The 23,300-nt window shown below is 47.7% G+C and overlaps 1 protein-coding gene across 3 annotated transcripts in view; it reads left to right on the plus strand.

Annotated features, from left to right (window-relative positions):
• The first annotated feature begins 11,494 nt into the window (after positions 1-11,494).
• Hpcal1 (hippocalcin like 1) overlaps positions 11,495-23,300 on the plus strand; it is a 104,301-nt gene continuing 92,495 nt past the window's right edge. Inside the window, exons 1-2 of one of the 3 annotated variants that reach the window (XM_028777775.1) lie at positions 11,526-11,721; positions 17,365-17,412. The gene's annotated coding sequence lies outside the window, so the exon portion shown is untranslated. Of the gene's footprint in view, positions 11,722-17,364; positions 17,413-23,300 lie in introns of all 3 variants that reach the window. The other 2 variants (XM_028777774.1, XM_028777773.1) reach the window with 2 other exon arrangements.

Genomic DNA, 23,300 nt, shown 5'->3' on the forward strand with positions numbered 1-23,300 from the left:
CCATGCCCCGCTTTTTATGTGGATTCTGGAGATCAAACTCAAGTCTTTACATGTGTGCTGTGTGCTGGCTAGTTTTATGTCACAAGCTAGAGTCATTTAGGAAAAGGGAACTTCAGTTGAGAATGCCCACAGCAGATTTGTCTGTAGGCAAGCCTAGGATGTATTCTCTTGATTGATTGATGACTGATTGAAAGACTGATTGGGTGATTGGTATAGGAGGACCAAACCACCCCTAGGTGTGGTGCCACTCCTAGGCTGGTGGTCCTGGAAGCTATAAGAAAGCAGGCTGAGCAAGCCATGAAGGGCCAGCCATGAAGAAACACTCTTCCGCTGCCTCTCCTTCAGTTTCTGTTTCATGATTCCTGTCCTATTTGAGTTCCTGTCCTGACTTCCCTCATTGATGGACCATGATGTGGAAGTGAAGCCAAAATACACCCTTTCCTCCTCAAGTTGCTGTTGATCATAGCGTTTTATCACAGCAATAGTAACCCTGACTAAGACATGCTGCAAGCAACTTACCCATGGAGCCATCTCTCCAACCCTGAAAAGCACCCATTCTAAGTGTACAGTTTAATGAAGTTTGACAGATGCACATGCCCATTTAACCAGTGTCTCAAGATTCAGAATGTCTCCATCACTCCCCAAATTTCCTAGCATCCTTTGCAGTCATTCAGTACTCCCAACACACTTACCAGCCCTAGGTAACAACTATCAATTCACTTCCTGTCTTACAGATTCATTTCAACCTGAGCTACTTTTAAAAGATTTTATATTATTTTTATTATACATGTACACACATGTATATATACATATATACACATATACATTTAAACACATATGCATATATGCATATGTATTATAAACACACACACACACATATATATATGCATAGGTGTATACACACATGAGTACAGATACCTGCAGAGTCCAGAAGAAAAGATCAGATCCCTGGGAGCTGGAGTTATAGGTGGTTGTGAACTGCTCAGTGTGGGTACTAGGAGCTGAACTCAGGTCCTTTACAAGAACTGTTTGAACTTTTAACTTCTGAGTCATCTTCATGCACACACCCCAAGCTACTTTTACCTGAGGAAGAACTAAATGGCTACTTTGCTGAAGTCAACATTTTTCAGATCTCTTTTATTTACAGCTGACTGTTAGCAATCAGAACATAGACATTGTCTACACACGTCGACCTTAAGCATACGTCTACTCACAGACAAGAACGCTTGCTAGAGAGATATCAGTGTGTTAAGGAGCACAGGCTGGGACAGCTACGACAGAGGGTCTGCCAACCCCCAAGGGGCTCTGATGTTGGAATGACCTTCATTGTTGTTCTAGGCAGGAATCTGGACCTTAGGATCCCCAGATTGACCTGTCTCCAGATACAGGCTATCCTGGATGCAGGTGGACCTTAGGCTAAGTAGCCTTTTCCACTGGTGGACAGTTCCAGGGAAGAGCCAAGAACCATAAGTCACTGAATCTCAGAGCAGCTGACAAAGTGAATGTGGTGGCTATGGTGGGGATCCAGGGGGTTCATCATAGCAGCTGTGACACAGTGTGTGTTGGAGCATATCCTTAGGGACCGCATGGATGTGTGGGAGCTGTGTACACCCATCAGCCATCACTCTCCATTGTGCTCTACCCCTGCCCCTGGCAAGCAAGCATCTGTTGAGCCTCAATGGACTTGTGAGTCATACCTCTGCTCTATGTGCCAAAGCCTGCTGGGGAGATGCCTGCCTCTCCATGGGTCAGAGGTCTGGGGACTGGGTCGTCTGTCAATCAAAGCAGCTCTGCTTGGCTTCTCTAAGTCTTCTGTGTGCTCTTCCCTTCCCCCACCCCATCACCCACACCTGTGATACTAAGGCTTCTGTTTTTGTTTTCCTCCTCATTTGTCTGGTACGCTAGCCTCAGTCAGGCCCGAATATCTCTAGTTATCATTTTTTACATCTTTCCCATAAGTGACTGTCCCTGCCTCCTTATCTTGGTCTTTTCTTATTTTAAGCATCCTGTGCAGAGCTTTCGCTGATCCTAATTAAATGTCCTGTGACATTTTACTTCCTTCTGAGTCACATTTCTCCAACCACTGTGTCTAAGATTCTGCCTTACGTTCCTTGCTCTGCCTGAGGTTCAGCATTATCCAGAGATGTGGCCTTGCAGGGATGCCAACAGTGTTACCTTTGTCTAGGTAGAAGGATGTCTCCCCAGAGATTGTTCTCCCTGGAACTTTGACATTCAGGTGACCTGGGTGTGGCCACATACTTATTATCATTTCCTTTAATAATAAAAGAAAGCACACAGGAGAGTATTCATATTACTTTAAGAATCATTCTATTATTTTATGTGTATGTAGGCATGCCTGATTGTATATACGTGTACGACATGCATGCAGAATCCCACAGAAGGGCAAGTAAGGGATAGTGGCAGGCAGGCATGATGGTAGAAACAGGAAGTTAGCTGATCATATTTTCTTTCATCCACAACCAGAAAGTGGAGGAAGGGGGAAAGAACAGGAAGTAGGGTGAAGCTATCAATCCTCAAATCCGCCCCGACTGACATACTTCCTCCAGCAAGCTCCACCTCCTCCACAGCCTCCCCAAACACTGTCAGCAACTGGGCATCAAGTGTTCAAGTGGTGAGCCTCGAGAGGACATTTCTCACTCAGACAAGCACAGGAACCTTTGATACATTTGTAAAGGAGTGAATATACTCTGTATCATGATGTACAAAGATAACTAGCAACACATTTCAGACTTGCAGCTGTCTCCTTCCATATTGTCTTTGAGATCTGCCCATAGGCCTTCACATTCATCTACTGATCTCAGCTGCAGGTTCTAGAAGTCTGTGGTTTCAATGTAACTGGCTTTATTTCAACATTAGTTCCTTCAGGGGTGTAGTGACATTCTGGCACCCGGCTGTGGGGCTTTTGCAATTTTTCCCCCCTTGAGTTTTCTTACTAGAAGCACAAATGAGGGACTGGCCTCTGAATCTCTCCTAGATGTGGCCAAGTGACTCTTGAATTCACACTTCTTATTACAGCATAGAGTGTACCCTCGCCCAGGGCCAACCCAGATCTGTGCTGAGGGTGGCATTCTGCCATATTATTGCTTGCTTTCCCCTTTCTAGCCACAAATGAGCCTGAGAATCTCTTTTGTGGGAGGGGGTTTTTGTTGTTGTTGTGTTTGTTTTTTGTTTTGGGGTTGTTTGCTTGTTTGTTTTTGAGCCAGAGTTTCTCTGTGTAGTTCTGGCTGTCCTAGAACTCAATCTGTAGACCAGGCTGGCCTCAAACTCACAAAGATCTACCTGCCTCTACCTCTGGAATGCTGGGATTAAAGGCATACACTATCACCACCATGCAAAGCTGAGCCTCTTGAATATGTTTATTACCCATTTGCACTTTTGTTTTCTTCTGTGACATTCCTTTTTTGTTTCATAAGAGGCTTTTCAGGTTGCTTCCTGTGATACTTATGACAGTGGATCCCCACAGGCCAAGCGAGGCAGGGGAAATCTACTTAGATGTCTGTATTCTAGGACCTACCTCCCACTTAACATTTATTATTTATGATTTGAGGTAAATGCCTTCCTCTCTGATGTTTCCAGCTTATTCATTCGTGTAGCACACAGTTCAGTAAGCTTTAGTGGATACACAATGTATGAATCACTACCTGATTCGAAGAAGAAACCCTGTACCCATCAGCTCTTTCTCCTCTCCTCTCCTCTCCTCTCCTCTCCTCTCCTCTCCCGTTGGCCCCTGCAGACAGGAATCTATTGTCAGTCTCTGTAGAGTGTCTTTTTTTAAATTAAGCATTATGTAGAGATGGACCATATAATACATGGCTTTTTTGCTCTCTCTCTCTCTCTCTCTCTCTCTCTCTCTCTCTCTCTCTCTCTCTCTCTCTCTCGCTCTCTCGCTCTCTCGCTCTCTCGCTCTCTCGCTCTCGCTCCCGCTCTTGCTCTCGCTCTCTATCTCTCTCTCTCTGTCTGTGTGTGTGTGTGTGTGTGTGTGTGTGTGTGTGTGGTTTTTTGAGACAGGGTTTCTCTGTGTAGCCCTGACTATCCTGGAACTCATTCTGTAGACCAGGCTGGCCTCAAAGTTAGAGATTCTCTTGCCTCTGCCTTCTAAGCGCTAGGATTAAAAGCATGTGCCACCACTGCCTGGCTACATGGTCCTTTGTATCTGGCTGCTTTCACTTGTCATACTGGTTTTCAGGTTCAACATCTCAGAGCATGTAGCAGTATCTCATCTCTCTTTTTCTTTGGTCAATTGATGATCCTCTCTTTGTAGACAACACTTTCTTAATACGTTCATTAGCAGATAGACTTGGTGTTTTTAGTGAGCCCTCTTCTGATTGTATACACATTCTGTTATTTCTGAACCTTGCCCCATACACAGTGGATCTGCCCAGTCGGTCATATTGTGACCTGTATGCTTAATATTTTGAACCATCAAACTGTTCTGCACAACCAACCAACACTGTGTGGTATTGTCATTGGCAATAGTTTCCAGTTTTCATCTTCTTAGCCACCTAGGTCCTTATCTTATAGTCCTAGCCATCCTGTTAGGTGCAGAAAATTTGCCTTTATATTCTTTGAAGTTTTAAAAATTTAAACTCTTATTATTATTATTATTATTGCTTGTGTTTTAGCTTTCTTTTGTTTATTTTGAGACAAAGTCTTCTGTAGCTCAGGCCGGCCTCAAAATCCTTGTGTAGCCAAGGATTACCCAGACCTCCTGATTGTTCCCGCCTCCACCTCCTGGAGGTAGAGTCTCTGACTTATGTTTCCCAGATGTGCCATGGTGTTGAAGTTTCTTGTCATTACTTATTGGTCATTTATATAATAAGAAATTATTGTTCAATCCGAAGTCATGAATACTTCACTTATATCTACTTCTAGGAGTTTTATAGGTCATCGATCCTGTTTGAGTTACTTTTGTATAGGGTATGAGGTAGAGGCCTAAATTTGTTTTTCTTTTTTTCTGTATTTGTTTGCTTGATTACTAGATATATTTTTGAGACAGGTCTCATGTAGTCCAGGCTTGCCTAAAACTTACTGTGTAGCTGAGGATGACCTTGAACTTCTGATCCATCTACTTCTCCTCCTGAGTGCTGGGATTACAGGGATGTGCCACCATGCCAAGCTCCCAGCTTTATATATCTCTCTGGTCTTCCAGGTACCCTAGCAGCATTTGTTGAAAACACACGAGTCTTTCTCCTGTTGAATTATCTTCATAGTCTTGACAAGAGTCACTTGACAATGTGTGAGGATTTATTTCTGGACTTTCAGTTTTATCCTGTCCATCCAGATGGTGATGTTGATGCCAGGACCATGCTGCCTTGATTATTGTAGCTTTGTAGTGATGATGTCGCTCTTCTATATGGAAACTAGAAAGCACGTTTACCCATTGCCTTGGAGGAATACGTGACAAGTGGTTCTTAACGTGATGTCTCTGAGCCTACAGCAGCAGCAGCAGCTAGGCCAGTGGTTCTCAACTTGTGGGTCTTGACCCCCCAAGAGGGGGGTCACATATCAGATATCCTGTATATCAGATATGTACATTATAATTCATGACAGTAGCAAAATTATAGCTATGAAATAGCAGAGAAATAATTTTATATGAAGAACTGTATTAAAGGGTCACAGCACTAGGAAGGTTGAGATCCCTCATCTAGACACTAATCAGAAATGCACCTTTTCAGGCAGTGCCTGAGACTTGCTTCACTAAAAACACTGGACCTGTGGCCCATCAGCCAGCATTCTCACAGACCCTTTATGGATTCTTCTGAGTACTGAAGCCTGGGTTTCATTGCATTGTATCTCTACCGTCTTGCTGTCCACTGGGACAACCACAAACACATGGTTATTGACTGGTCATTGGGGTTATGGTCAATGCAAATACACTCAATTTCAAAGTTAATATGGAAAGGGAATACGTGATTTTCACATTGATTTTCACATACATATAGGATTAAGTAAAATACACTGTTAAAATTGATCCCAGGAGCTGGGGAGATGACTCAGTGCACAAAACAATTACCAGACAAGCATGAAGACCTGAATTCAGATCGGTAGAATCCATGTGTTTTGGTCTCCATTCTCTGCTGCTGTGGTCAAATAGTCTGACCAAAAGCAACTTAGGAAAGAAAAGAGCTTATTTCTCTGTGCTTCCGTGTTAGAGTTCATTATGGAGGGAAGTCAGGACAGGAACCTCAGCAGGAGCCTGAGGTAGAAACTGTGGAGGAATTCTGCCTGCCATGGAAACACTGCTTGCTGGCTCAATCTCTGGCTCACTAATTGTGTCTGGTGGTGTGCATCTAAAATTCTAGTGCTGGAGAGGCAGAGGCATGTAGATCTCTGTGAGTTTGAAGCCAGCCTGGCCCCCACATAGAGTGCTCCAAGTTAGCCAGGACTACATAGTGAAATATTCTCTAAAAAAACAAAACCAAAGCGCGCGCGTGAGCGCGCGCGCGCACACACACACACACACACACACACACACACACACACACAAAACAGGGACTGGAAGCTCTTACTCAGTGACTCAGTGACTCAGTGGTTAGGAGCACTGGCTACTCTTGCAGAAGACCAAGGAGTGATTCCCAGTACCAACATAGTGCTTCACAATTGTCTATGACTCTAGGGGCTAATGTCCTCTTCTGGTTTCCAAAGGAGTACCTGGCATGCACGTGGTGCACAGACATATATGCAGGGAAAACATCCATACCCATAAAATAATAAAATAACTTTTAAAACTGGAAGAAGAAAAAAAAACCCAATCCCTGTGTGAGGTGTGCACTGAGATAGTTTTCAGGACCCCTGTAGAGAGCAAAGCTGGACAGGTAAGCAGTCTTTCCCAGTTTACACTGGTTTAGAACAATGGTCAAGGCTGTTGTTTGTATTTGACTTTGGAATTTACCTTGTTCATGAGAGATCTGCAATCACACAGAACCTAGACGAACTCTCTTATTCTTCACAGAGATGGAAAAGCCATCAGTGTGCTGTGCAGAGCCTCAGGCTGGGACTTCTGCCTTTTGTGTTTAGAACCTGCCAGGCTGTGGTCTTCTGCTCCATCCAGCTGTGCCAATCCACAGGAACACAGACCGGTAATCCAACTTGGGATGGTGGAGCGAGTCCTCCAAGAACAACATTTGCAATGGCTCAAGTACGCTTGACAGTTTATAAGGCCACTTTCTACCTCTTAATGTGTTTGAACCTACCAACCTCTGGTCACCTGATGTCAGAGTACCCTGAGAGAGGTGCAGAGCAGTTAGAGTTTTGTTCTGTGACACTGACCAAACATGGCGCAGCTGGGACCAGCACCCAGGTTTTTCTATATATATGCTGCATGGTCAGCTCTGATGGAGAAGGGAAGGAACAAAGGAGGAGGAAGAGGACAATAAAAATGAAAGAAATGTGCCTATAATTTCCTGAGCACCTACCATGCTGTAGACCCTGCATATTCATCAACTGTTTAAAATAATTAATATCCACATCTTAGACATTAAGACCTAGAGACTGGCAAGATGTCACAGTGGGTAAAGGAGCTTTACCCAAACCTGATGATTCTGAGTTCAAGCCCTAGAACCCACATGGTAAAATGAAAGAACTGACTCCTGCGAGCTGTCTTCTGATCTCCATACATGACCGCCATGGCACATGTATGACCCCCCCCCCAAAAAAAAAAACAAATGTTTTTGTTTTTGTTTTAAAGGAAGCTGGAAACTTAAATTTTGTATCAGGGCTCAGCTTAGAACAGTGGTCAAAGCTATTGTGCCTATAGAGAATGCTCCAGACCTGTCAAAGACAGGTAGTGGATAAGAAGATACAAAAGAGGGTATTATTTATATCTCTCAGTCACCTCATGTGATATTGTCGTCTTGGAGTCCTAAAAGCCCCACTTCTTTGTTCCTGGTGCCTCAGCATTCAAGGTAAGTTAGAGGGCCTCAAAAGATGCAAGGTGGCTCCTCCTTAAAGCCACGGGCAGGTTTCTGGGACACTAGCCTCGCGACCAAGGAGAGGTTAGGGAAAAGAGCAAGGAGCACGTCTCGTGTCTTCTACTTATGTTGCTGAGACAAAAATACCACAGATGAGTGCTGGAGAGATAGCTCAGGGGAAACAGTACTGGCTGCTCTCGCGGAGGACCAGGGTTCACTTCCTAGCACCCGTGTGGCAGCTCACAACCAGCTGTATCTCCAGTTCCTGGGGATCCAGCTCTCCTGGATGAGTACTGTACACATGATGTGCACCAACATAAATTCAGATAAAACACCTATTATACATAAAATAGAAGCCATGTTTGTTTAAAAGCCACATCCTAGATGACTCAAACAACTTTATATATATTGCTCCAGAGTTAGGGTGCCCAAGATCAAGGTCCTGGCAGGTTCAGAGCTGAGCTTCCTTCCTAGCTTTAGTCTTCTTGCTGGATTTCCACAAAGCATTTTCTTGGTGCCTGTGCACGCAGAGAGGGATTGATTTCTCATTTCTTCAAAGACCACCAATCCTGAGGCCTAGCCTTTTGATGCATTCAACTTTAATGATTTCTTCAGACTATTTAGCTCTAGAATGACCCACAAAGGTCCATGTACTAACTGCTTGGTCCCCAGATTGGTGTTACTGTGAGATGGTAGGGCTTTAAGACCTAGGACCTACTAAAGGTCTTTAAGTCACATTTGAGTATCCCTAAAGGGGACTGTGGGAGCCTGTCTTCCCCTTCACTTTCCTTAATAGGCAGTTTGTTACATCTCAGCTCCTGTCATGATAAGCTACTTGTCACAGGCCCAGAGTGACTGGGCCTACCTGTCACAAAGCAGAACTGCTGAGCTACATCTAACAAACTTTTCTGTGTATCAGTTCTAAAATCATTGTCTCCAAATTCATAACACTAGGGACCCAGTGCTCTAATGTCTGAGGCAGGGACATATACACAATCCAGTCCACAGCTGCCAGCAGCTTGAGGTCACTCTAGTTTATCTTGATCTCTTGGAGCTTGCAAGGTTCTACCTCTGAATCACAGTGATGCCATCACAGTGATGGCATGAGGCACAAGCCACATCCATGTTTCAAGAGAAGTCACGTACATAGTGTGTCTCAGTGATGGACTCTGTGACCTAAGATCCTAAGACCTGAGCCATCTAAGGATGTGAGGGGGGAGCTAGTAACTTTGCTAGCTGGAGGAATACAATCACTCCCACACTCTCCCCTTCTTGGGCACTTCCTTGGGTGTCACCCCTGGTGCTGATAGGAAGTGCTCTGGCCATTTTCTCTGCCCGATTCTGGGGTCAAGGGAAGGGTAGGCAACATCAACAGGGTGGAGCCTCACCTACTCCAATCCTGGCAGGCTGTCTCTACTCTATAACTGTCAATAAAACATGATAAAAAATGAAGAGGCTGTAGAGACTCTGGTCATAGCAAAGGACTATGACCAGGAACCATGTTGATTTGAAAGTCTCCCAGGTAAGATGCAGACCGAAAGACCGAACTAACTTTCTTTCTTTCTTTCTTTCTTTCTTTCTTTCTTTCTTTCTTTCTTCAAGACTGGGTCTCATTATGTAGCTCTGGCTGACCTGGAACTCACTATGTAGCCTGGTGCTGGCATTAAAAGTGTGTGCTACTCCACACAGCTACCCTCAGGTTTCTTAAAGTACTAAGAAGTAAGCTTTTATTTAATGTAAAATTATATTTATTTGCTTAGTGTGTGTGCAAGCATCCAATAAAGCCATAACTCCCAGAGCCCCTTACAACCGAGTAGGTTCATATGACTAATTCTGGACCATGAGTGTGGGCAGGGATGACTCAGACTACTTCCAGGCCAGGCTCCTAAAAGACCTCCCTTAGGTACCACTTCTGCTATCTTAGTTGTTTGTTTTTTTTTTTTTAGTGGATGCTGAGAACCAGTGGTGGCCTGCAAAGACCTGAGGTTCTGCTGAGGTCACTAGATAGAAGCCAGTGGGTTTCTGAGTGTCTGAGTGAGGCCTCTCTCTTTCGTGTTGCATGAGAATGAACAGGGGACCACAGTACAAAGCAACCTGCCTTAGCTGACAGTTTGTCTGAAGGCTTCTGCCTCAGTCATCCACTTTCTGGGACCCTCCTACCTGTAACCCTAGATTACCTGTGCAGTGGTGTGCTACAAAAAGGGCAGACTGACCTTTGATAGGGTCTTTACTGAGAAGGAAGCCATCATGGCCAGAGAGATGCAAACCCTAGCCCTCTAAATCAATCAGATAGGTGCCCTGCAGCCCTCATTCCCTTGAGTCCTCTGAGTTCAGATTTGCCTTTCTGTACCAGAAGCAGAGAGGAATGGAGAAGGCCCCAGGGCTGCCCTCCACCTTCGAGCTGCGCTACTACCGGTTCCCCTGGCAGCCTCCTGAATAGTAGGAGTTCACTCACATGTTTTTGTGGAGGAGGATTTGAAGGAGGGATTTGAGTTTTTCCCTAGAGACGCCAGAGAGACAGTTTCATCTCTGCACAACAGGCTCGCCCAGCTCCTCATATGAGCCGTTTCTGTGGTTACCTGTCTTCTGGGATATTTGCAGTGGGTGGGCATGGCAGGTGCGATCTGCCAGAGTATGCTGGGAGTCTGAAGGAAGCACCACTGGGACCCAGCAGGCCAGATGTCCCTATTATGGGAGATGTCAACCAAGCCCGCCCTCCTCATCAGGAAACTGAAACCATACTGAATGTCAGGGAGGCAAAGACCCCAAGAAGGATCCTGGACCTCCTCGTTGTGCAGTTTATAGGTGGGGAAACTGAGGCTGAGGAAATCTAAGGCTTTCTTGGCAAGATGGCTGGAAGAGTTAGCAGAAGTAACTACAGCTGGAACACAGGTTTTCCAGCTGGAACTTGGCCTCCAGGCCAAGCTCTTTCCTTAAACCAGGCTCCGGAAAGTGTGAGACAAGTGCACACGGGACTGGTGTGGAGAGGGAGGAGAGCCTTGCAGGCATCCCAGAAGGTCCTGGTGTGCCTAGGGCGACTCAAGCCTCTTTTCCACTTCCCTGGCCACTAGGACTGCACTTCCTTCCAAGTACGGCGGGGGTGGGGGGGCCGGGGGCAGGGTGGGGGCGGGGTGGGGGGGCGCTTGCGTAAGGCCGGCCCCTCTAGGCACCGCCTCTCGGCCTCTCCCCACCCGCAGGCCAGAGGCCAAGGGTTAGGGAGGTGGAACCAGTGCTCGGCCCCTCCCCTGAACTCCTTACTCCCCTTTTACTCCCTTCCCCCCTCCCCTCGAGTCCTAGTGGCCTTAACACCGAGAGGAGTCTCTGCTGCGCAGAGAATCTGCAAGTGGTCAGGGTGATATATGGACCAGGGTTGGCGCACCGAGGGTCCAGCAGTGGGTGTGGCACAGGGCGGGGGCGTGACCAGACTGCGGCTGAGGCGGGGCTAAGACTGGGGGCGTGGTCGAAGCAGGAGGCGGGTCCGTTGGAAACTTGAGTGCCCGCCTTTGCGTTGCGCCCCGCCCCGGCCTCCGCCTCCGGGTCCCGCCTTCTCTTCCCTTCCTTCCCGGGCTGGTGGCGGCTGCGGGTGGTGGACCTGCAGAGCGGCGGTCGCCGACACCTCGCTCTCTCCTGGGCCGGCGGATCCTTTTGTCTCTCGGAGCGGCGAAGGTCGTAGAGCAGACGCGGCAGCCGCGGGCGCACAGACGCCCGCGCTCTCGGTCACCTCCCCAGCCTCGGCCACCTCCGAACTTGGGCTCGAGAAGCCAGCGGACCGCGTCCAGCTCCGGAGCCGGTAAGGAAGGGGAGGCTGCGGGACTGCGGGGCTGCGTGGAGGGAGCGTGTGTGACCCACTCGCTGCGACCCGGCTGTGCGAGTGCGCGGGTGTGTGTGCGCCGGTACTGATGGTGCCTGTTTCTCTGCGTAGTGGGCTTGCAGCTGACCGCGGACGGTGGCGTGGCTCTAGAATGGCGTGTCCTCGTGGGGATCGTTGTGCTCGATGGGATGTGCACTTTTCAGACTACCTTTGTGGAATTGTGTGTCGGGGCACAGTTGCCGGTGGGGACTAGTGCTGGCGAGGGTTGAGGGGTAGCCGCTGCGCGCAGAGTGGGGGTGGCGGGGTGGGCGTGGGTAGTCTGCCCCAGCAAGCTGAGCCCCTGGTTGGTGTCGCTCCATGCAGTGCGTAGCTCAGGAACCTGAGGGTACGACTAGGACCCGACAGGCAAAGTGCCTGCCTGGTGAACAGCGGGCGTTGATCCCCCCCCCCCCACGGGGTGCAGATCCACAAGGTCCACGTGGATAATTGTGAGCTTCGAAGAGGGATGGGGACCCCCTTGGCAGTGATCAGCTCTTGAGCAGTGGGGAAGACCAACCCAGCCCTGGCCTCGCTGTGACCCGCCCTGAGACCTGAGCAAGAGACAGGCCACCTTCTTGGGTCGCAGTTTGCGTCTGTATCAAATGAGGGCGGCCCCTCTGGGGCTGTCTTGACAGTGTGAGAACGCACTTCTCGGCCCAGAGTCTTGCATACAGTAGGTGCTGTTCATTGGATTCTCATCTCATTAAAAAGAAATCTGTTTTGCCTTTATTGTGGATGACGCTCTCATTCCCTCCTATACGGTGGTTTGTGCCTCCTTTCTGGATCCAACTTCACAGGGAAAGCTTGGAAATTGAGAAAGTTTAGGCGGCTGGGTGCTATGCCTCCTCTCCACACCTTACTAGCTGCGTGACGCGGCCTTCGGGTGTGCGGGAGCCCGCAGCGCAGGGCGCTAGCCCGGAAGGCTCCTGCGCCTGGGCAGCGTTCCGGAAGGCTGCGACTCCAGACTCGCGAGCCCTTTTGTTCAACAAGTGCCTGGAGGATGCCGATCTGGAATTAGAGTTGCGGTGAGAAAGTGGCGGGTCTCTGTAGACTCGCAGTCTGGGGTACCTGGAGCCTTTCTCCTGGCCTGGTCATTCAGGAAGCCATCCTCTGTTATAACCATTAGCAAGTCCACCCAGAAGAGGGTGTTCGCCAGGACTCTAAATCCTGTTAGACACCCTCCACCCCCACCCCCAAGCCCCGCCTGCCTTGGCTCCCCTGCAGTCAGCCTGATGCAGGAGGATGAGGTCCGGGTGGTACCCTCCTTCCAATTCCACCCCTTGATTTAAAAAGCAAATATATTTAGTATTGAAACCTGATAAAACTGCGCTGCCCTGAATATGCATACTGATCTTGGCAGTTCAGCCTCCCGCACTTCAGTATTTGCACTGCGCCAGCCAGAGGGGCGGGATGGGGCTGCAGCCGGGCACCTGTCACATCACTTGATTACTTCCCTTCCCTACCTTGTTGTTCTCAAGATCCTTCCCAGTTTAAAAGCAGCCTTTAAGCAAGGCTCTCAAAATGGAGCACTGGTGGGGATGCCTGCCACCTGCCTTTGTATGGGATATGTTCCAGAGTCCTGCATGCTCGTCGTGCTCCCTACTTGTGCTCTGTAAGAAGCTGGAAGGTCTAGCGGGTGTTTGGAGCAGAAACCTTCGGTTTGGGTCCTTTGATTTGTCTCCGGAGCCCTGAGGTCTTTGAGATGATGGCCATCCAGGGATGTCATAAGCTGATTTTTAAATCCTGATGTCAGGGACTCACTTAGAAAGCCACCTGTTCTCAGTCTTATCAAATGATTTATATCCTAAAGAGAAAGGGCTTTTGATTGGAATCTTATCTTCCCCAAATCAGATTCAATAATCGTTTTTAAAAAGAGGTCTGGCTTTCTCAGCTCAGAAGACGGACCAAAAAGCTATCTTGTTTTGTTTTGCTTTCCTAATGCCAGCCCTTTGTCTCAAGCAAACCAGTATTTTGGCCTTCGATCTATTTCTGTTTCACTTTTGAAAGTGCCTGTAATTACCACGCTCTTGAGGTTTTATTGGATAATGTGCCAATGGGAAGGCCCAGGGGCAGTGCCTCTCCCTGTAGGAGGATGTGGTGCCACAGCCTAGCCTTACCTACTCCTTTGAGCCCTACTTTGACACTGTTCCCTAGGTGGAACATAGCTGTAAATGTGTCATAATAGGCCAGGAGCCATGACTATTATGGGAATGGATGTCTGGGAGGCTGTTAGCTTGTGGAGAGACTAGAGCAGGTGGACGGGCCAGATGATCAGGGGTTTGCCCAAACTCTGGCCACATACACAGCCAACAGTGTGCTGAGAGGGGAGGAAGAGAGGGAGGGGGAGGGATGGAGAGAGGGAGGGAGGGAAGGAGGGAGTAAGGGAGAGAGAGAGAGAGAGAGAGAGAGAGAGAGAGAGAGAGAGAGAGAGAATTGTTTTAGACTTTGATTAGCCTCTCTCTGACCACAAGGCTATGCAGAATTAGAAATTTACATGCAGGAAAAGGAATAGGTTCAGGGTCCCTTGCTGGGCAAGCTCCATTTTTTTTTTTTAACAGAGGGCTGTATTCTTCTGCTAGGTGGTCTCCCTGCACCTCTTATCCTAGGAGCTCAGTGCTCAGAATCCAAGGGTTGCCTTTCACATCCAGTTCCACACTGACCAGACAGCAGGATACTTACATATGCCTTCCTCTCAAACTCATTCTAAGACTTTAGATTGTCCCTTATAAATGGTGGAACTCTGGGTTTACCCACAACCCATCGATAATCCTAGACCCTCGTGGGGAGCCCCAGCTTTTATTTGGGATTGAAAGTTAAGCTAGGTTGGGATCCAGTTTGTATTAGACCAGTTGCATTCCAGCAAATCTCAAACCATGCTTGTTTGATGTGTGAGAATGCTGGCCCAGGCTTGTTGGGGGATTATGTATGTTTTTTGAGTGTTTGTCAGGGCCTGATGTTATTGTGCTTGGCACTGGAAGGCCCAGATAGAGTTAGGGTGAGCTGACAGAGAGTTAGGGTGAGCTGACAGAGAGTTAGGGTGAGCTGACAGAGAGTTTAACTGTGCACTGCTCTGAGGCTCCCCACTCTAACCTACAGTCTTTGAGGCTTCTCCAGGGTAGCTGTGTAGCTAGCTCTTTTGGGGTTGAGTTCTTAGTCTGTGGAGGCTGTAATATATGGAGACATCAGGATGGGCTGAGGGGCTCCCTTCATGCCCTTTGCTCTGTGTAGGAGAAGAACAATATTCACTTCAAATCATTTTTTTTAAAAGATTTATTTATTTATATGAGCACACTGTAGCTGTCTTCAGACACACCAGAAGAGGGCATCGGATCTTATTACAGATGGTTGTGAGTCACTATGCGGCTGCTGGGAACTGAACTCAGGACCTCTGGAAGAGCAGTCAGTGCTCTTAACCGCTGAGCCATCTCTCCAGCCCCTTCAAATCATTTTTTACCAAAGAACAAAAATTGGCAGGCCAGGCTCTCATGGAGCAGGTTGTAATATATAACTTCAGATAATCAATATAGTTAGACGGGTGGGACATTTCTTAGGTGCTGTTGAGCAAAGTGTGAGTCTAAAGAAATTACACACACACACACACACACACACACGAGAACCCTACCTTGACCATGTAGATCCAACTAAAAATAAATTTCCAAGGCTAAGCTTTACACCTCTGCATTTATGAGCCATGACTAACTGAAGCTTCCCTTCTCCCAGGCTCTCCTTCTCCTGCCACCTGAGGGCAAGAGATGGGGCTTCTTAGAGTTCTTTTTTTTTTTTTTTTTTTTTTGGTTTTTCGAGACAGGGTTTCTCTGTGTAGCCCTGGCTGTCCTGGAACTCTGTAGACCAGGCTAGCCTCGAACTCTCGAACCCAGAAATCCGCCTGCCTCTGCCTCCCAAGTGCTGGGATTAAAGGCGTGCGCCACCACCGCCCGGCTAGAGTTCTTTTCCTTTACCTTAACAAACCCAACACACCCTGGTATTGCGAACCTCGAATCCTCTTCTTGTACTGTATCTGTTTCTTTGTGGTGTTTTAGGTACAGCCTAAGTTGGCAAGCAGCCAGGAGCCTGGGGGTGGAGGTGCCAGCTCAGCTCTGCTCGTCCCCAGTCCCGAGAGTTCTCCAGGAGCCAGCAATGGGCCTATGACTAAGAAAGCTCAAGATTGGTAACCACACCATGGTGAAGATCCTGTAATCCTAAAGAAAGGAAGAAACGGGTGGGGCCGTAGCTCTGTGTTAGATCATTTGCCTGGCATGCATGAGGCTCCAGGCTCAACCCCCTAGGACTGCCAGTTAAATTTAAAATGGAAGCGAGTTGGGGAGGGAGGGTCAACTTGCCCAGCCTTCATGGATTTTCTTCAGTTGAGTCTCCATTGAAATCACCCATTGCTCTAGGTCTGTCTGAGTCAGTTCCTCAGGAGCAGTAGTAGTATAGCCAGTACACCTGCCAGGTCCCCCAAACTGTTGGTGACACACACCTGTGTCACCTCCTTGGCTGCAGCCCTGGCCCCATGTTCTGAGATGAGATATGGGGTTCATGATACCCGTCCCAGCAGATCCAAAATCTCTCTGTGTTGGTCACATCTTCTACCTGTCACGTCTAGACAATGTCCTCCTCCTCACTTGTGAAAACTCTGGGTCTCATTTTCTGTCCCTTATTGCACCTGGTGAATGTTCAAAGTGAATCTGAAGGGCTGGCCTGTTCTCTCCAGTCAGAAACATGTAGCTTGGCTTCTGGTTCCAGCACTGCAGCCCTGCCACCAGCAATTCAGTGTAGAAGATGCACATTTGGTCACCTTGTTCCTTTGTACTCAGGTTTGACCTCTCTCATTGAGAGCTATTTCCCACACCTCCTGTGAGTATCTCCCAGTCAGGCTCTGGGCAAGCTGGACCTGGGCTTTTCTACTGTTAGTCTAAAATTTAAGGGCTTGAGCTGAGGATGGGGTAGGGAAGTCATCAGAAAGCCTTTGGAGCTCAAGGGATCTATGAAGGGGAGTCCCCTGTCCAGGCTAGGAGCAAGGGGGCTTCTGGGGGAAATCCCCTCTAAGTGGATACTTGAGAGAGGGATGTAGGGATATCTCTCTCTATCCTCTTCCTCCAGAATTTTATTTATTCATATTTTTTTAAAGATTTATTTATTTTTATTTATATGAGTACACTGTAGCTGTCTTCAGACACACCAGAAGAGGGCATCAGATCTCATTACAGATGGTTGCGAGCCACCATGTGGTTGCTGGGAATTGAACTCAGGACCTCTGGAAGAGCAGTTAGTGCTCTTAACTGCTGAGCCATCTCTCCAGCCCCCTCTAGAATTTTATGACTACAAGATTCCTACCTCTATGATGATATACTGTAGCTCAGATAGAGTTATACCCATTTTGAGTGTAAAGTTCAGTTTATTTGTTTGTTTCTGTCAGTTCATTGTTATATAACCATGGCCATCGTCTGGCAAAGGCTCCTTGAATCTTTCTGAATGAAGCTTCATCTTCACATGCAGTCACCCACTGTCCTAAGCTCCATCCCACACAGCCACTTGTCGTCAGATTCTATGACTTACCTTCTCTTTCTTTCCCCTTCCTAGGTTTGAGTCAAGGGATATCTTCTTTGGATTCATCTTGGAGTCTACCAGGTAGAATTAGCTTTTCACCTTCACGTTGATGGAAAGAACTGGGCATTTGTTCGTGTCACTTCCCCATGGTAAACTCTTACTGGTTTCCCCGGCCTGTACCTAGCATAGTGCTGGTCCCAAGGTTTACTCAGAGAATATTAGCTGGGCTGACTGGAGTTGCTTTCGTCATGATTCTTTCTATCTAACTATCCAATACCTAGCAGAGCATTGAAGTTGTGTGTGCTTCAGGTGATGGGGGCTTTGTTACTTGCGCCATCTTAACTTCATGATGAACTTGGGAAACAAATAGCATCAAACTTGTCTTTTAGATGTAAAAGCTGAGGAGGCCCAGAGAGAAATAATAGCCTAAGACTCTCTGCACTGGAAACTGAAGAGCCAGGAACTGAGCCGGGCCGTTTGCCCCGCTTTGGTTGTCCCTGGGTGCTCAGTATTGCCTGACCCGGGCAGATACTCAGCTTTTCTTATACCAGACCTGTCATCATTTCCTAAAGTAAGGTAGCACCTTTCAGGGCAAGAGTGGTAGACGGTGTGTCTTCGTCTATGTCTGGTTCAGCTGGCAGAAGCAGCTGGATCACCCACATGTAGAGAGTTCTCTTGGGAGTAAGTGGCGAGGGTGGGCATCTTTGGGGAGAGGGCGAGGCTGAGTGTCAAGGTGTGTTTTGATGCTTTGTGCATTTCAGAAGTACTGTTCTCCTTGTACTTGGGGTACTAAGGCAGCTAGTGGAGGAAGATGCCCTTTTTGGCAGGTGCACCAGCAGAGGCACAAAGTGGCCCATGTATCTCGTGTAGACAGTGCTCAGACTTCAGGTCTCCAGAACATAGGCAATTCTCATGGTAGAACATGATGATGTCTTCTTTTCTTCCATTTACAAAAGAGCTTGGTAGAAGGTGTGCGTGGGGACTGTCATAGTCCATGCTCTCTGATGTATTATCTGAGAGGGTTCTGGGCCCACCTGGACCTTCAGAGGAAAGGTGACAAGTCTGTGATCACAGTCACTGGTTAGACCTCCTTGAACAGTATCACCTCCATGCCATTAGGTAATCCTTTTCAAAGCAGGCTGAAGGGACTGGCAGATCTGTGAGTGAAAGCTACTGGAATGGAGCCCGGAAGGGTCTGGGTCTGGAGTTCAGAAGACTATCATTTTGGGCCTTCTCATGATTTCTGAAAGACTCTTCTCAGGTTTCCTTATTGCCCAGAAGAGACCCTAATATTGGGGGCTGCCCAGATTACTCTGCATAGTGCTTCTCAGACCCGATGAGGCTGGGCTCCCTGCCCCGTCCCCCAGGGAGTACTTGGAAAGCACGTACAGCATCTGGATGCTGGTGTCTTCTCAGGCTGAGGAGAACTTCAGGGAACGTTCCCAGTCAGCCCCGGAGCAGTGTGCTCACGAATCATACCACATTCCTCCTCCAGCAAGGGAGTGCTCAGCTCTCCGCTTCCTCTCAGCACTTAAGGATGCTTCCTGGAAGCAGAGCCGATGGCAGTCCTCACCCCTCCCTGTCACTTCTACATTTTCCATTTGCCTCCCTCTAATTCATTTTTTGGGGGGAAACTGGGAACCTCTTAAAAGCCAATCATTTCCAGGATTGTGTAGGTTTTTTGTGTTGTGTTGTGTTGTTTTCTTTTCTATTTACCATGTGGGACTGTTAACAGATGCTCCTGGCCAACTGAATGCTGTCCAGCCTGGGGTCCAAGCAGAGCTCTCCCACACAACCCCGGCCCAAATGTAGCTGGATACACACTTTGTTAAAAACCCTTCCACAGTGTCCACGTGGGTCCCATATTTGGTGGCACAGCCTGGACAGTGACACAGCCACGGCCTCTAGGCGTGGTTTATGACCCATGGCTGCTGCCTTGGTTTCAGTGAAGTTAGTAACAAGCCTTTCTGGGACACACCCATGTCAGAACTCTGGCCTGTCTGAAGGATGCCACTGCCTTCATCTTGAAAGGACGGATGAAGGATTGCTATTCTTACCCCATCTGTACCTAATGCCATTCTGTTGCTGAATCTAAAATAGTGTGCCCTGATGGTCCCCTAGCCTCACTGTCAACTGAGAACCTGTGGTTTGGGAATGTTAGCGAGACTGGGCCAGGGGAAGTAAAGCACAGGCGAGGAATTCCAGGGCCTCTCAGCCAGGGAAACTCCCACCCCCAAGGTAATAAATATAAGGGGTTCCTGTAGCCTGTAGCTCCCTCCCATAGCTTGTTTTGGGGAAGTACTGGCTCCCTAGGAAAACCGTGTCACCAGGGTCACTATCAACGTCAGTCATCACCATAGCTGTCAGTCATCACTGGTCGCTATCACCGTAGTCACCGTTATGATTACCATCACCACTGTCACCACCATTATCACAGTCACCACCATCTCTGCCATCATCACCATCATCATTATCATTGTCGTCACCATCATCACCTAGTCTCGGCACTGGTTCAGCCTTTGGGCCATAATATCACATGGTACATACATGCCATGTGCTCTACGGTCTTCCGTGATTAGGGGTAGTAGTATGAGGGGACCTCGGGCAGGATGGCTGTGGACGTATATAGCTTGGATGGATAGATGGTGGAGTGTGATTCTGAAAATGGCTCCAGGAGAGCTACTGATCTGGAAGCTTCTGGAAAAAAAAAATCTCACCCATTCTTTCAGGCCAGTGTTATCTGGTCTGTGGTACTATTCTCTATGCCCCTCTAGAGAGCCCAACTGTTTACTTACTTGTCCTAGGGCAGTGGGTCTCTGAAGCTGGAACCCTGTAGATGTCTCTTGCTTGATGCTCTTACTGGCATAGAGCCAGGAGCACAGTGGATGCCCAGATGTGTGCTAGAACAGTCCTCACTTGCTCCTCTATAGAATGATGGTTGCATTGAATTATTTAAAATCTCCGCAGCTTGCCTGAGGGCTTGCTCTGCAGGCTTGCGTGGCCAGGCTAGTGTACTGGTGGCATCTCCTTTGCATGTCGCTGATTGGTGTGTGCTTGTTCTGGGCCTTTGTTAAAATAGTTGTGCGGTGGTTTGGGAGTCCTCAAGACTTTACGGGCTGTCAGAATGACCCCCTCCCTGCTAATGCCTGGCTTCGACTTGGCATAGGGAAGGTTTTCTCTCTAGCTTTCGGCCTCCTCATTTGTCAGATGGGGCTTAGGGCTGGATGACTTCCAAAGCCTCTGTCAGTACCACAGTTCAGGAAAAAATGGTTAAAAAATATTAACTTGTATGGTAAGACATATCCAATGAAGAGCATACTGAGAAAATGTATGTAGCCAGACTGACTGTAGGGGGAAATAAAGAGAAAAGAAAGAAAAAGAAATTAACGAAGACCCTCTCTTAGAAAATACAGACACCTTGGCAACTGCTGTATTGAGAGGTGACATTGTAGAATGTGGTACTAGGAGAAGTCCCAAGCCTGGGGTGCAGACAAGACAGAAGCAGAGCGGGGAGGGGTGAAGCCCAGGAGCTGAGCTTTCCTCTGCCCAGGCCACCATTCAGTCTTTGCTTTGTTGTGTGGGACAAGGTAGGCGAGGCTCCTGGCAGGGAGGTAGGAGAGACCCTTGATCACAGTGGTACCTCTGGCAAGAGAGGTTGGGAGATAGGCCCAGCCCTTGGGCTCTGGACTCAGTGCCTTATTTAGAAGCTGTGTACTGTTCTCACAGGGTACTCTACTAAGGAAAGCCACCAGTGAAGATGCAGTCCTCGATATAATGATGGGTTTGTATTCTTGGGAGGGTCTGTGCTGATGATCTAAGAGACTGGGGGATGGTGCTTCTCAGTTTGATTAATTGTAAATTAGGGAGACGTCAGCTTTATGAAGTATTGCATAGGACAAGCAATCATATTATTTTTCAGACCAGAGTATATTTAGTGATGTAAAATACTGACCAGATTCTGCTTCAAACTGGTCTCGTGAGAGGATCCCTATGAATTCTTTTAAAATTAGCACATAGTTGGATAGTAGGAGTTAGTTCCTGGGGTTGGACACTGGGAGCTTAAGCATTTCCTAAGTATGGGGTTGGGAACGAAAATATACAATTATACAGACAGCTTCATTTTACTTATGTTTTGAGAGGGGAAAACCAGAGGAGAACTATGGGAAGGAATTGGCTAAACTGGACAGGCATTGAGCTTGGCTGGGAACTGATTTCTCTTCCCTGCAACTTTGTATCTCTGTGAGTTCTAAATTTTCCAACAGGCATGCATGATTTTTGTAATGTAAAAGACAAACAGGCTGGAGAGATGGCTTGGCAGTTAAGAGCACACCGATCTGATTTCCATTCTCAACACCCACATGGGGGTTCACAACCACCTTTGACTTCCAGGGGATCCTGTGCTCTCTTCTGACCTCCATGGGCTCTGACATGCATGAAGGCAAACACGAAGTAAAAAGGAAGGAAGGTTGGTTGGCTTTCAGAGGAAGCCTGACCCATGTAGTCCTTGCTTACCTCATTCCCAGCATGCCCCCTCTAATTTGTTTACCCAGCTTCCCTCCTATCCCCAGACTGTCTGGAACCCACAACTTCCATACTTGTGACTGAGTGAATTAATGGAAATGTATCATAAACACACCATTAGAATTTGTTAACTCAATCTAAACTCAATATTGAGTAAAATGCATTAGGCTGGATATAAGGGAAAATGTCCAGTGTCCTCCAAGAAATCTGCATTGTCACTGTGGCTGAGGGCAGTTTGTTCCCGATCCACAGTACATTTCTGCTTTGTTTGTTTGAATTTGGACATTCGCTTGTTTCTTGATCTGAACAAAGCTTCCTGGCTCCTGTTGCTTTCACTTGGAGTATTTTTTTTTTTTTTTAAAAAAGTTATTTAGCGTATTCTGTGTTTGCCCATGTGCGCATGTGCATTTGGGGGACAGAAGACAAGTTGCCGGGGTCAGTTCTTTCCTTCCACCACGTGAGTTCAAGGCGTCGAACTCAGGTTGTTTGACTCGGCAACAGATACCTACCTTCATCTGCTGAGCCCTCTTGCCAGTCCTCACTTGGGGGCTTTTGAAGCCTTGGGACCAGTGGTCTCCGTTAGTCTTCTCATTGTTCTTCCTTTTTCAGGTACCATCTCTTGTCTGTCTGTCCATCTGGCTGGCTGATGTGTCGTTTCCCTTTTGAGAGTAACCTTTTGTCCCTGTCCAGCCAGTCTCTCGTGACCTGGAGGTAGGACTTGCTGGCATTCCTCCTTGGGAACCAGAGGATTTCTGATGAGAATCCTTCATCTTCTCCTTTGAGTCAGATGCTGTGGGCTGATGTTGGCCAGACTGTATTTATCTGCTGGCTGGGAATGGGGCCATCTCAACCCTCGTTAGGGTCAGACCAGACTTTTGGTGGCGTCCCTCCAGAGGCTGTTATTCCCTGTAGCTTTTCTGCCAGAGTCCAGGCTATTGAGTCAGCAATGGAAAGTTAAGAAGATGAGGCAGCCATCAGAGAAATGGGCTAATATCAAAGATTAATTTTAGGGTGAGTAAGGATAGAGGTTCTGCGAGCTGGGCTCCCTGCAGGCAAGTAGCATTGCTGTGCCATGTGAGAAGCCCACTGTTGCCTTTCCTACCAGTGGCTCAGTGGCTACTTATTGTTCCTGGGATTAGATATGTGCCGAAGCACAGCTTTAAGGCTTATTCACTATATTTATGATATGGAGAAAGAAGCTTGCAATCGTCAGCAAAATGCCATTGAGTTGGTATATAACTTTAAGGCTTTCACTGTTAGGACACCAAATAAAGAAAAAGAAAAGAACAGGGCTCTAGTGTTCAGACATTGTTCTTCCTGATGCTGGGTTCTCTGGCAATTCCAGGATCCAGCACCAAGGCAGGAAGCCTGCTTGCCTGTCACTGAAGACAGGTATGTTGCTATGGAGACCAGGTATGCCACTGTGGTTTCCTGGGTACCCCAGTCAT

Source organism: Grammomys surdaster, unplaced genomic scaffold (assembly GCF_004785775.1).
Source record: "Grammomys surdaster isolate TR1022 unplaced genomic scaffold, NIH_TR_1.0 314, whole genome shotgun sequence".
Classification (NCBI taxonomy): Eukaryota; Metazoa; Chordata; class Mammalia; order Rodentia; family Muridae; genus Grammomys; species Grammomys surdaster.